Source organism: Pinus tabuliformis, chromosome 3_2 (genome assembly GCF_031772625.1).
Source record: "Pinus tabuliformis cultivar Carrire ecotype Pingquan chromosome 3_2, CPIR1, whole genome shotgun sequence".
NCBI classification, from domain to species: domain Eukaryota; kingdom Viridiplantae; phylum Streptophyta; class Pinopsida; order Pinales; family Pinaceae; genus Pinus; species Pinus tabuliformis.
Window position 1 is genome coordinate 972,904,952 of NC_142302.1, and position 14,500 is coordinate 972,919,451.

Below are 14,500 nucleotides of genomic sequence, written 5' to 3' on the forward strand. Positions count from 1 at the left end.
AGCGCAGGTAGCCTTCATTAGAGTTGACTTTCAGCGCAGGTACAAGGAGGATCAGTTGACATTCAGCGCAGATGCTCAGTGGAGCAACTAACATGATCCAAAAATAGCCTGTTTTTAAGTGTTTTCAGGTGGAGAACTGATAGGAAGTGCTGTGGTTTACTGACCTTGTTCCTCTAGGGGTAAGAACAACATGTTTAGGGACTGAGGATCCCTGTAATTATTGACATTTCATGCTCCATGCTGCGAGGCACAAAAATGTCTATAACACTATGGCTAAGAGGAGTAGGGGGGCGAAATTTAAGGGAGAATTTAAATGAGAGAGCTTTGGAAATCTGCCACCAATCTAGCATTTATGAATGGATTTTGGGGGGATCAGTCGAATTCAAATTCGAATTTTCTTATAAATTACAGATGGTCTCCCAACGAAAAACACTTTGCATTTTGAGAATTGAGGTGTCGAGCTATCAGTTGTGCATGAACCCTGAGAGTTTTGAGCCTTTGGTGGCCAGTTCAAGTGTTTGACAGGTTGCCTAAGGAAACCCAATAGCTCCTTACTAGCCTCATTTTGGTGCCCGTGGAAACCACAAGTGCTGGAGGATTGATGGCCTCTAAGGGAGATTCCCTTGAGGGCGTAAGTGTAGAAGTGCCTGCAAAAGTGCCAAAGTCACCAAGGTCTCCCAAGCCGAGGCCTATGCTGACAAAAGAGGGGCATAAGACAAAAAAGAAAAGCATAAAGGAGAAGGAGAAGCCTACCACGCAGGAGAAAGGTAAGGTAGTAGACCTAGAATCCGATGAGGACATAGAAGAAACTGGTATGGGCGCGGAAGACATTGATATTGTGGGGGTAGACCCTATTTCCAAGTTACCAGAATACATCCCTCTGTGCCAAGGCAAGGTGAAGGTCCCGAAGGACCCAGATGAGGGAAACTTTTCTCCACACACCATTGCTGCCAAACCAGATCACATTCGAAGGTACGCGCTTGGCGTGCATCCCACATATGAAGTTAGAGGATTGGGACTTGGCGGATACTGAGCGGTTCCCATACTTGGCGATTGATACATTTTTGACCCGTGTCTTATATAAAGATTCTGGTGTGACTGTGTTGGAGCCGAGGAAGTGGATTAGAGGGGTGGACAAGGCATGACTATTGAACTTGCTATGGGTGTCGCATTACAACCGCGTGTCCATAACTTTGATGGTGATCAAACAATTATTATGCTTGGTACACGATGGGTGCCTGTGGTTAGGTGAACCAATACCAATCATTGATATGCTGATCCATAGGACCACATTGCTACCGCACTGAGGGTTGAATCCGACCAAGGCATTTGGCGGAAAGGTGGGCGAACGTGACCTAGCTGAAAGAATGAAGGACAAGTTTAAGCTTGTCAAGAATCCACGTGGATACTCAATTTCCAGCATAATTGACCCCGCGGTTAAGGTAGCCACCCAGATCCTGGTTGGGAAAATCATGAGGAAGTGTCGTGCAAATGAAGTGTTGGCACCAGTGGTGTCATTAGCGGCCCAGTGCACAGAGGGCATACAATTCAATTGGGTGCGCTACCTCTGCAGCAAGTTCCTCACGAACTGCAGAGAAGCACAAGACCAGAGTAAGACCTTCCATTACACATGGCTTTTTCTATCAATCGTACTAGTCACATGGGAATTACCAGAGGACAGTCAATTTCCTCTGATTGCGTCAGATCTGCCAGAAGTAGCGAAGTTCGCTTCACTCTGGGCCACAAAGGACGCCGAGAGGGTCAAGGACAGTAAGATCTTTTGGGTGCTAATGGAGGCAAGCATCCATGCTGCGATAAACCGCAAGTCGCGACTATCACCAACTGTCTTTGAGAAGTTGTCAAGATATGTGGAGTTCAAAGCGGACTTCCACTGTATCTCCATCCAGGCGTAGAAGGACCCTGAGCAAAAGTGGTATGATCTCCCATACCTTGCGACAGATGATGTAATCGCAGTAGTCCTTGAGCGTTGGCTAGCAGAGTGGCGCACGGCCTCAGATTTGTCAGTTGGGTCCAGTAAGTCCACAGGAAAGCAGAAGAAGGTAGAGGCCTAGTTGAAGATGTAGCAGTTGGCTGAAAGGAGGAAAAAGGAGGCTGAGGAAAAAGCCAGAGCAGAGCGGGCTGCAAAGGAGCAGGATGAAGAGAAGGAAGGGGAGGAAGAGCACGACTCTAACAAAAGTTAGAGGTCCCCTTCGATGCAGAAAAAAGATGAAGAGAGGCAATCAGAACAGGGTGGTGGAGACCAGGAGAGTACTCCATTCCGGATGAAGCACACTTGGAAGCAGGAGAAAGAAGGGCAGCAAAAGAAGTCCAAGGCTAGTAAATCATCACTCAACCCGATCACCTTGACAGAAGGTGACTTGGATGACATCGGAGATAAAGTAAGGGATGCAACTGTGAAGCTGCTGCGGCAGTTTGAGCAGTAGCAGAAGCAAGCCTTTGTTTCCATTCAGACGGGTCTGTGTGAGTTTCATATCCAAACTACTCAATTGCAGACCCATGTAGGGTGGGGCAGTGTGTTGTCGACTAGTTTGGCGCTAGGAACCTCTGAAGTAGCAGAGATGGTTCGCTCCTTGGATCCTCGAGCCATCGCACCGTCGAGTGGTGCTTTGACTACAAAAGTGGAAGCTGACAAGGCTACTGTCTATGCTCTCAAGAATGTTGGGTTGAAATTGGTCACGCTTCTAAGTGAAACCCTTCACACCTTGCAAGCAGGTGTGATCGCAAAACTTCAGGCTCGAGAGCAATGCGTGCTGAGTGTGATCAATGAACAAAAGGTGAACAATGCGCAAATGTTCATAAAAAATACTTCGGCAATTAACACATGGAAGAATATGCAGCAGAAGAATGAGCACATTGTGGCAGTAGTTACTGAAGCATGTAGAAACGTTCCGAAGTTGCATATCCCAGAAGAAGCATTGGTGGAGGCCAAAATTTGGAAGCTCACTGCAGGTGTGCGCGATGCAAAGACAGAGCTGGCCAAGGTTTAGTTTGAGCTAAACCTTAATATCACAGAGCTTGAGTTGAAGGCCCAGCCTTCAACTCCACCAGAGGTCAAAGAGCAGCACGAGGCAACTGTCAAGGATGCAGTTGTTGTAGTAGATGCCGTGGTAACAGATTGCACCGCACTCTTTGAGCAGTCACTGGAGGTACTTACTAGTCTGCAGGAAGATCCCAACCTACAGAGGTTAGAGACCGAGGTGAGGGAATTACAACAGAGGTACGACGAGGTCAGAGCGACAGTGCACACCGTCGCCATCACATAGGTTGGCCAAGCTACAGGAAGCAAAGGGACTGAAGGAACATGTGGACATAGCACAACGAAGAGAGGCAGTACTGAAGGCCAGATTAGGGCCTTGGCTGGATGAAGCCTATGTGCTCACTACCACCATTGAGGGAAAATTGGCTAGCCTGCAGGAAACACATAAGAAAATCAAGGCAGATAGTGAGGGACGAGTAACAGAGCAGCTAGTGGAGCGAGTTAAGTAGGCAGCGACACAATGTACTGTCGAAGTTGAGTAGGTCAAGTGGAGCTGGGAGGTCTTTGCAACAAGATCTTTGTGCCGGCAGAGTGAATCGGGGGCGACTCACCATATTTGTGTTTGGGGCCTATTGGGACAAGGTCCCCTAGGGTCATTTTTGGGGTTAAAAGCCCAAGTTTTGGGGCATAAAGCCCATTTTTTTGTATAAAAAGTGTAAAGTCTCTTCATTTTGTGGTCATGGAGCGTGAATATGTAAAGTGTCATAAAGGGTTTCCGCCCTTCGTTTATGTAAGTCATGTCAGCTTTAAGAGATCTACCCATGGTTTGTGGACCATGGGATTGTATAAAAAGGAGAGTCTTAGAAGAGTCTAACGCAGTTCAATTCTTGGTATGTTTTGGATTCATTGATGGATGTAATGGGTCTGTGAGAGTTAAGAGCGAAGAGTCTTAGTGTAGGAAAGAGGCTCTATAGCTACATGCACAGAAGCTTAGGGTAGAAGTCCATAGTTGAGTGCGCAGACCCTTGCAGCTGTGTGCGCAGGGTAGTTAGAGTCTGTAAAAAAGATCTGAAGCATCAATAAAGACAATTATTCTGGAATTATCGATGTATGATATATTTTACTTCTGTTATATATGCATGTAATTATGTTATGATGAATACTGGGTTTATGTTTTATTGATGCGTGAATCCATATGTTTTGCTTTGTTATATGAACGCAAGTAAGAATATCTGTTTACGTGAAGTTCATCTTAATGCATGTTGAAGTCTGTTAGGCCTCTATAATACTAGTGATTCCCCCATTACTATTGTCATTGTATCCCTTATTGTTATTATTGTGCCCCTATTTTCCCCATATTGTCATTAGTATGCCCCGTAGAAACCCACTATTGTTATTTTTGTGCCCTTATGTTATCACTGTTATGTCGGCTTGATTATATTGTAACCCCTTAGACTCCTATATATAGAAGGGAGGTTTAGTCATTTGTATCATTGAAGAATTTTTCATTTATGTAATGTAAAGGAGGTTGCTCCCTCGAAGAGGATGAATTCTAATGTGTTGATCTATCTTTTCTATCTTTTTGTGGGCTAGTTTCCTAACATTTGGTATCAGAGCTTTGGATTCTAGGGTTTCGCTGCTCCAAACAGGTCATCATGGAATTTTCACTATAACTTTTTTCTGTGACATTTCAAAAGCTACAAAAAAAACCCATTTTATCCAAAATTGTTCTGAACTTTAGGTTCGATTTTCAGAGCTTGTCTCGCTATATTTGCGGACATATGATTTGAGGAAGTTAGGGTTTTTGCAGACTCTCGAATTACATTCCAAATAGGTGACCTAGGGAAAATCGTCATAACTTTTGTTTTGAGCATCAGATTGAAGATTTGTAAGAATTTTCAGAAAAAGGACAGCCTTTAGTTTTTTGTGTATTAGTTTCAGGTACTAAGGTTGAAACAGTGACACGTGGCACGTCGTACAAGTTTGCTCTACTGAACTAGTCTATAATCAGTTCACCATGGGAGATTTTGGCATAACTCTTCTTTGGAGAATCCAATATTGATCCGACTTACAGGGTTAGAAATAGGACTCAAAGGGATACCATAAGACGAGATTTCAGATATTCAAGATCCGTAGTTACAGAGATACAAGTAGTTCAATATCGAGCTCTTACAAAGTGAAAAAAAGGTGTGTAGTTTTTTTTTAATTTTGCATGAGATTGTTTTGAAAAATTAGTTTGAAGGAATTCAAAGGGAATAGTGAAGAACTATTAGCATTAATTAATTCCCCAAAAGAAAATGGGAACACCTAGTAAGCAACCTGAAATCTCTAGCATGACTCATGAAGAAGAGGAAGAAATGCAACATGATATATCAAAATTACAAGACCAAGTACAACAAATTTCACTCTCACTAAAGGTGAATGAAGCCAAGATGAATGGTGTGGAAGCTAATATGAATGGCATGCAAGTTAATATGGATGGCGTGGAAGCTAGGATGAATGGCATGGATGCTAAGATGAATGACATGGACGATAAGATGGAATAATTGAAGATAAACTTGAATAAGTTGCTACAAGAAATGGTAACTAATGGTGAAAGGGTAGGAAAGGAAACTCATGATGAGAACAAAAGAAATGTTAATCATGATTTCATAGACTCTAATGTTGGATTGAAGACCCACCATGTTCTAAAAATAGATATGAGGAAGTTTGATGGCAAGGATCTTGGAACATGTATACCACAGATGTAGCAATTTTTCATTCTCCATAATGTGCAAAACACACAAAAGGTACGTATTGCAACTTTATATTTGGAACCAAATCAGTTTGTATGGTATCGATCGCTTTGGTATCATAAACAAATTGTCACTTGGGCAATTTTTACGAAAGAAATGATAGCACTTTATGAGGATACAAAAAGCAACACCTTTTTTAGCCAATTGATAAATCTCAAACGAAAGGGTTCAATGATGGAGCACATTAAGGACTTCCAAAAATTGAACATAAGGGTAAAAGATATTCCAGAGGAGCATAGGATTGATGTGTTCATAGGGACTTTAAAGGATAATATCCAACATGAGGTTCGCCTTTGGGAACCTGATTCATTGGAGAAATCATTTAGGTTAGCAAGAAAAATGGAAAGCAAAATTATGGAAACTAGGAAGCCTACCACTCATAACTATAAAGATGGAAATGTTGTTGCCCCTAGCCTTCCACAACCTACAAGGTTGACACCACAACAATTGGAAGAAAAAAGAGCAAAAGGGATTTGTTATAGTTGTGATAGAAAATACACTAAATGTCATAAGTGTGCTGAGAAGAAATTATTCTACATAGATTGTGAAGAGGAGGAAGAAAAGGAACAAGAAATGTCAAAAGAAGAGGCTATACTCCAAGAACAAACCCTAGATAAAGAAGAAATGAATCCGACCATATCTTGTAATGCATTGGCTAGAATTACCACTCCTCAAACTATCAAGATAGAAGGACATATCAAGAAGAAAAAGGTAATAGTGTTGATTGATTTGGGAAGTACCCATAATTTTATTCATTGTAAGATAGAAAAGGAATTAAATTGCTTCCTATATCCAGCACCAGAGTGTCAAGCGATGGTTGGAAGTGGAGGAACCATAAATTGCTCGGGAAAGTGTCATAATATCAAGCTATCCATGGGATAATATGTATTGAATAGCCCAATGCTTTCCATTCCAATGGGTGGTGTTGATGTTGTACTAGGATTCCAACAGCTACAATCCTTGGGTACAATAGCTTTTAATTTTCAAGAACTTTTCATGAAATTTTGTGCGGAAGGACAGGAATTTGAATTAAGGGGTATTGCAGGGAAACTGGGAAAGATAATCACCTTTAATGGTATGACAAAGATTCTAAAGAAGGAACAACGAGGTGTAATTGCACAATGGTGTTCACTAGAGGTTCCCACATCGAAATCATCTATTTATCTAGATCTCCAAAAAGTCTTGGACAATCATTCCAAGGTATTTGAGACTCCCAAAGGTCTCCCACCTATTTGTGATCATGATCATGCTATTCATTTGATTCCAGGAAGTGTTCCTCCAAACATCAGGCTGTACAAATATCCCTATGCCAGAAAGAGTGAAATTGAACGTATGGTTGCAGAAATGCTAGAGGCTAGTATAATTCAACCTAGTCAAAGTTCTTTCTCTGCTCCAGTAGTATTAGTGCACAAGAAGGATGGATCATGGCGCATGGGTCTGATTATAGGGAGCTCAACAAGCTCACTATTAAAAATAAATTTCCCATTCATGTCATTGATGAATTATTGGATGAATTTCATGGATCAATTTACTTCACCAAGTTGGATCTTCGTTTAGGATATCATAAAATCAGAATGAAGGCTGAAGACATTCTGAAAACAACATTTAGAACTGATGAGGGTCATTATGAATTTTTGGTGACGCATTTTGGCCTTACCAATGCACCTTCTACATTTCAAGGTTTGATGAATTCCATTTTCAAACCCTTCCTTCAAAAAAATTTGTTAGTATTTTTTGATGATATACTAATCTACAACAAGTCTTAGAAGGATCATGTTGAACATGTTGATAGGGTGCTCAAACTAGTAGAGGAGAAACAATTATATGCAAAAAGCTCCAAGTGTTTCTTTGGAGTACAAGAGGTGGAATATGTGGGTCATATTGTATCTCATGAAGGTGTTAAGGTAGACCTTAGCAAAATTAAAGCCATTAAGGAATGGAAAATCCCCACATCCATAAAGCATCTGCAAGGATTTCTCAGGTTGATAGTGTATTATCACAAGTTTGTTAAGAATTATGGGAGAATAGTGGCACCTCTAACAACATGATTGAATAAAGATACATTTTCATGGACTCCAGAAGCAACAAAGGCCTTCGAACAACTTAAAGAGGCAATGTGCCAAGCACCGGTCTTAGCTACGCCGGACTTCACAAAAACCTTTGTTGTGGAATGTGATGCTTCAGGAAATGGAATTGGTGTTGTTTTAATGCAAGATGAAAGACCCATTGCTTTCAAAAGTCGTCCAATCAAGGGAAAGTATTTACAAAAAGCTATTTATGAGAAGGAAATGTTGGCAATACTACATGCACTTAAGAAATGGCGACCCTACCTAATGGGAAGACACTTCAAGGTAAAAATAGATCATGATAGTCTTAAATACTTTTTAGAACAAAGATTATCCTTTGAAGAGCAACAAAAATGGGTCACAAAGATGTTGGGTTATGACTTTGAAATCATCTACAAAAAAGGGAAGCAAAATGTTGTGGCAAATGCACTCTCAAGAAAGGATGAGGATGTGGAAGCATTGTTGTGCGCCATTTCTATTATCCAACCAGATTGGATAAACGAAGCAAGGGAGGAATGGAAGAATGACGAAGAAGTGTGGGAACTCATTCGAAAGATACAACAAGATCCCAGTACATCTGATACATTTAGCTGGAAAAATGATTCGTTATGGTACAAAGATTGTTTATACCTATGTAAGAATTCCCAACTCAAACAAAATATTATTATGGAATTTCACACTTCTCCCTTAGGAGGGCACTCAGGATTTTTAAAAAATTACCACAGGGTTAAGAAGGAATTTTTTTGGGATGGCCTTAAATCGGATATTCAAAAGTTTGTGGCAGAATGTTTGGTTTGCCAACAAAATAAAGTTGAAACAATTAAGACCCCAGGTCTATTACAACCTTTATCGATTCCAAGCTAACGTTGGGAGGAGGTTTCAATGGATTTTATCACAGGTTTACCCAAGTCTGAAGGAAAGAGTGTCATCATGGTGGTAGTTGACAAACTTACCAAGTTTGCACACTTCTGTGCATTATCACATCCATTTAAAGCCAGTACAGTTTCTACTGCATTTATGGAAACAATTCAAAAGTTACATGGAAACCCAAAGATTATTGTAAGCGACAGAGATCCCATTTTCACCGGAAATTTTTGGACAGAATTATTTTCTTGTCTCGGTACTCAGTTAGCTCATAGCTCATCTTATCATCCTCAATTTGATGGGAAAACTGAGATAGTAAACAAATGTTTGGAAGGATATCTTCATTGCTTTGTATCTGATAAATAGGCACAATGGGTCAAATGGTTGCCTCTGGCTGAATGGTGGTATAACACTTCCTTCCATACAGCAAAAAAAATGACCCCGTTTATGGCACTTTATGGATATCATCCACAATCCATCACATCATATTTAAGAGAAAATTCTAAGGTTCAAGCATTGGAACATCACATCGAGTATCAACAAGAAGTTCTCCAACTCTTAAAGGATAACCTCAAGTTGGCGCAGAATAGAATGAAACAACAGGTAGATCAATATCGCAATGAAAGAAGTTTTGATGTAGGTGACTAGGTGTTCCTACGGCTACAACCATATAAACAAATGTCCCTCAAGCAAGCTAAGAAGGATAATAAATTATCACCAAAGTATTATGGTCCGTACAAGGTGTTGCAAAAGATTGGTACTATGGCATACAAATTGGAGCTTCTTGCAGCTTCCCGAGTGCACCTAGTTTTCCATGTTTCATGTTTAAAGAAGATTATACGTGACAAGCTCCCAGTTCAAACAATATTGCCAGAACTTGATGAGGAAGGAAAAATCACATTGGAACCGGAAGAAGTCACAGAAACAAGAACTCGACAGCTACGAAATCGATCATTTTCGGAGTATCTCATCAAGTGGAAGAACTTATCCGATGAAGATTCCACATGGGAGGATGAGAATTTTATACAGAAGCATCCAAAACTACTCAAGCATTGAGGACAACACTTTTCGGAAGGAGAGGGGAATGTTAGGCCCCTATAATACTAGTTATTCTCCCATTACTATTGTCATTGTATCCCTTATTGTTATTATTGTGCCCCTATTGTCCCCATATTGTTATTAGTATGCCCCATAGAAACCCACTATTGTTATTTTTGTTCCCTTATGTTATTACTATTCCTTGATTATATTGTGACCCCTTAGTCTCCAATATATAGAAGGGAGGTTTAGTCATTTGTATCATCGAATAATTGTTCATTTGTGTAAGGTAAAGGAGGTTGCCCCCTCGAAGAGGCTGAATTCTAAGGCGTTGATATATCTTTTCTATCTTTTTGTGAGCTGGTTTCCTAACAAAATCATCATATAATTAAGCTAATCTGGGTAAATACAGAAGTAAGAGTAATTACAGAAGTGCGTAAGTGTCTGATTGGCCTATCTAGGGTATGCGAAGTATAGTCGTAGACCTTCGTGGAGGTCTATAGGACGCCTAAGAAAAGTATATCGATAAGCCCTAAAAGGCTTATTGACCTGCGCAAATGAAGGTTTAGGGTATAAAACAACATCACTACCACCTCTGGGTGCAAAAACTTGGTTCCTGCATCCCCCCCATACTACTTCGGGTGAGACTTCAGTCTGCACTCCGCGGATTGATGCCGAAAGAGCTAGTAGTGTAGGGATTTGCTTGACTAATTAACGTTGAACCTGGGTCAGGGCCCATCAAGCCAACAAGGTATAAGGCATATGATTTTGCTGGCATCCTGCATTAGAGTGCCTCCATGGATAGAATTTCCATAGTTGTCAATTGGCCCTTCTTCTCCTGTAGTTGCCCCCTTAGCCATGTGTTCTCAGCCTCTAGTTGAGATTTCATCATTCTTTCCCTATCTCTTATGCTACTCAACTCTCTCCCCATTTCTAGTAGCTTCTCTTCCATATGGCCTACATCCTCCACACATTTTTCTTTAACATTTGCATCCAACGATGTGACCTTGCTCTTTCCTTTTCAAGTTCAAAGAATAGAGGGATGGAAAATTTTTGTGGTATCACTCTGCCCCCCTCAATGAATTTGTAATAGGAGCCAAGGTTTGGCTATGGGCTAGGTTCCTTCAGCTCCTGGGACTCTTTCTTTACTGTTTCTTGAGTAATTTCTAACTCTTTTCCTTCCCTTTTCCTTACTATCCTTCCTGATCTTTTTTTTTGTGTTTCTTGTAGTTTTGACAAGGTTTCCTATAGGACTTTCTTTGCTTCCTGTAGGTCTGTATGTGTTTCCTGTAGGAGACCTTTCCCTTTTTGAAAAGGGGTCAAAGGTTCTTTATCTTGTTTTGCTGAGTTTGACCTTGTGACAGGTCTCCTAACATAGGTGATTGGTGACCTTGGGGAAGCTTGTTTTGATGTTCCTTCTTCACCTCTCTTTCCTAGAGGGATTAACTTCTCTTGTTCTTTTAGTGAGTCATCTATGATAATGGGAATCTTGGTAAGGGTTTGAGGTCTCCCTTGTTTTATCCTGGTGTTCTTCCTTGTTCTAAATTAAAGGGGAGTATTCCTCTGCCTCTTTCCTCTTGATTTGATAGGTGTACTTAGGGCAGTTAAAGCAGTTGCTACCTCCTTCTCTATGGGCTCTAGAGACACCCTTGGAGATTCCTCTTCTTCCCTTCTCTGTATTTTAGGACTTTACTCATCCTTTTGTTCTTCATCCTTTGTCTCATCTATTTCTGCCTCCTCTTCTTCATGCTCTTCTTCCTCTTCTTCATGTTTTTCTTCTTCAGGTTCTTCTCCCTCTTCTTCCTCACTAGAAGTAGGGTTTCTTTCATACTCAATGGCTTGAATTTCATCTTCTTCATTCATGTCTACAAATGCTGACCACATAATAAGGATTCTCAAATTGTTGTTGGGTTGTGTTATATTCTTTCCACGACTAGCCCACGTAGTTAACTCGAGGGTTAGAAGGGGGGCGAAGCCCCCCCTTTGTTGCATCGATTGTGTGGCGGGGGGAGTCACAAGGGGTTTGAGGGGTGCAGGTCCATGGTTTTGGACGCAATGGTTTTCGGTCCATGGTATTGGATGCTTTGGCATGTATAAATATGTATTGTAACATTGAAAGGAATATAATGAAAAATCAAGCTGGTAGTCCTGGTTTTGGGATCCAGGGAAAATCTCTATGTATATGTGTTTTATGTGCTATGCTCTCACATTGTTTATTTTCTGTGTTTTAGAATTTGTATGCAGGTAATTTCTGTATGGGGTTAAAACCTACATTTGGTATCAGAGTTGTTTTGGCTTCAAGGGGACACCTTTGGTGTTGAGGGGTTTCGCTCGGGCCTGTGGTAGACCCTCTTCAGTGGGAGATCTGCGGGATCAATTCGGTTAGTGAAAGAAGATGGCTAGCAGTGGAAATATGGAGATCGAGTAATTTAATGGTCAGAGTTTTGAGTTGTGGAAACTCAATATGGAGGATTTGTTGGTGGACAAAAATCAGTGGATCGCGGTAGATCTGGGTATTAAACCAACGGGAGTGTCTAATGAAGAATGGAAGAAGTTGGATTGGAAGGCAAAGAGCACAATACGATCGTGTGTCTCAGATTTAGTATTGTTGAATGTATCAGGGGAAGTTACAACGAAGGCTTTGTTGGACAAGTTAGGGACTTTGTACCAATCTAAGTCTCTAGTGAATAAATTGTTCCTATGGAAAAAGCTGTATAACTTGAGGATGAAAGATGGAGACTTGGTGACAGAGCATCTGAATGCGTTTAATACTGTGGTAAGAAAGTTATCATCTGTTGATATCAAAATTTTAGATGAAGATAAGTGCATTAGTTTGTTGTGTTCTCTACAAGATTCGTGGGATAGTCTGGTTATTGCAATAGGTATCAATGCTACTACCTTGTAGTTTGATGAAATAGTCTTATCCTTGCTGACAAAGGAGATGAGACGGAAAAATGTGGAGAGACAGAATGGTGATGCCTTGTCTGTACGAGGACGGTCCTAGAACAAAAACAAAAATAAGTCATCGAGTGGGAGATCTAAATCTAGAGGGAGATCTAAATCTCCAGGAAAATCTGTAAAGGTGGTGTGCTAGATATGCGGAAAGGAAGGGCACTACAAAAGGGACTGTAAATGTAAAGCTCCTAACAAAGGAAAGGGATCTGATGATGCTCCTTCTGCAGAGGCGAAAAACACCTCAGATGAAGGTGGGGATGTGTACTTGGCTTTTTCAAGTACACATGTAGATCATGAGGCATGGTTGATTGACTCAGGTGCATCCTTTTACTTCACTCCCCATAGAGAATGGTTCTGCGAGTATGAGAAATACGATGGTGGTGATGTCTTCTTAGGGGATGATAGGAAGGCTAGAATTGTTGGTCGCGGAAAAGTAAATTTGAAGTTGCAAGGTGGAAGGATTAGAACACTTTCGGGTGTTCTACATATTCCCGTATTGGCCAGAAATCTAATTTCTATAAGCAAGTTGGATGATGCAGGTGTAAAAATAGTGTTAGAGAAGGATACCTACAAGAAGGTTCGAGGAATTCTGGTATTGATGCGGGGAGTTCAGATTGGAACTCTGTACAAGCTGCAAGGTAGCACTATTGTCGATGGGTGCAATAGTTTTGTGGTTCCTGAAAGGGGGGCATAAAATCTAGTGGTCTCTGGAGAGAAGACCATGCTGTGGCATCAAAGACTTGCACATATTGGAGAGAAGGGCCTTCAAATACTTCATGGTAAAGGTATGGTAGAAGGTATGAGTAATAGCTCTCTGGATTTTGATTTCTGTGAAAATTGTGTATACGGGAAGCAGAATCGGGTGAGTTTCCCCTCTAGTGGTAAGAGGGTGAAATAGATATTAGAGCTTGTGCACAGTGATGTGTTTGGACCAGTGAAGGTTCCATCACTGGGTATGTCTGTGTACTATGTATCATTTATAGATGACTTCTCAAGGAATACATGGATATATTTCCTTAAGAAGAAATCTGAAGTCTTTGACAGGTTTAAAGAATTTAAGGCTCTGGTGGAAAACCAGATAGAGAACAAGATAAAGGTGTTGAGGACAGATAACGGTGGAGAGTTTTGCAGTAAGGAATTTGAAGAATTTTGTAAGAAGTGTGGTATAGCATGATAGAAGACTACTCCATATACACCTTAGCAAAATGGAGTTGCAGAAAGAATGAACAAAATGTTGATGGAAAGGGCAAGAAGCATGCTCAGTGGTGTTGGGTTAGGACAGGAATTCTGGGCAAAGGCAGTGGAGACAACATGTTACCTGGTCAACAAATCACCTTCATCAGCGTTGGAGGATAAGACTCCACAAGAGTTATGGACTGGTAAGAAACCCTCTCTTTCACATCTGAGGGTATTTGGATGTGATGCATATGTACATGTTCCAAAGGAGAAATGAACCAAGTTGGATAGTAAATCTGAAAAGTGCATCTTTATTGGGTATAAGGATGGTTTAAAGGGTTATAAGCTTTGGAACCCAGTAACAAGGAAGGTTGTGTATAGCCGAGATGTGGTGTTCAGAGAGGTGAAAGATGTTATTAAACATGAAGTCCAACCAAAGGAACCTGAGAAGATAGAGTGAGCTAAAGGAGGAAGAATCGGACTCTACAACGGAGGAGGAATCAGAAGATGAAGAGCCACAAACTCCGGGTGTGAGAAGATCAGTTCGAGAAAGAAGGCAGCCAGAAAGGTATAGTCCATCTGCTTTTTGTTCAAATTTTGCTTTATCT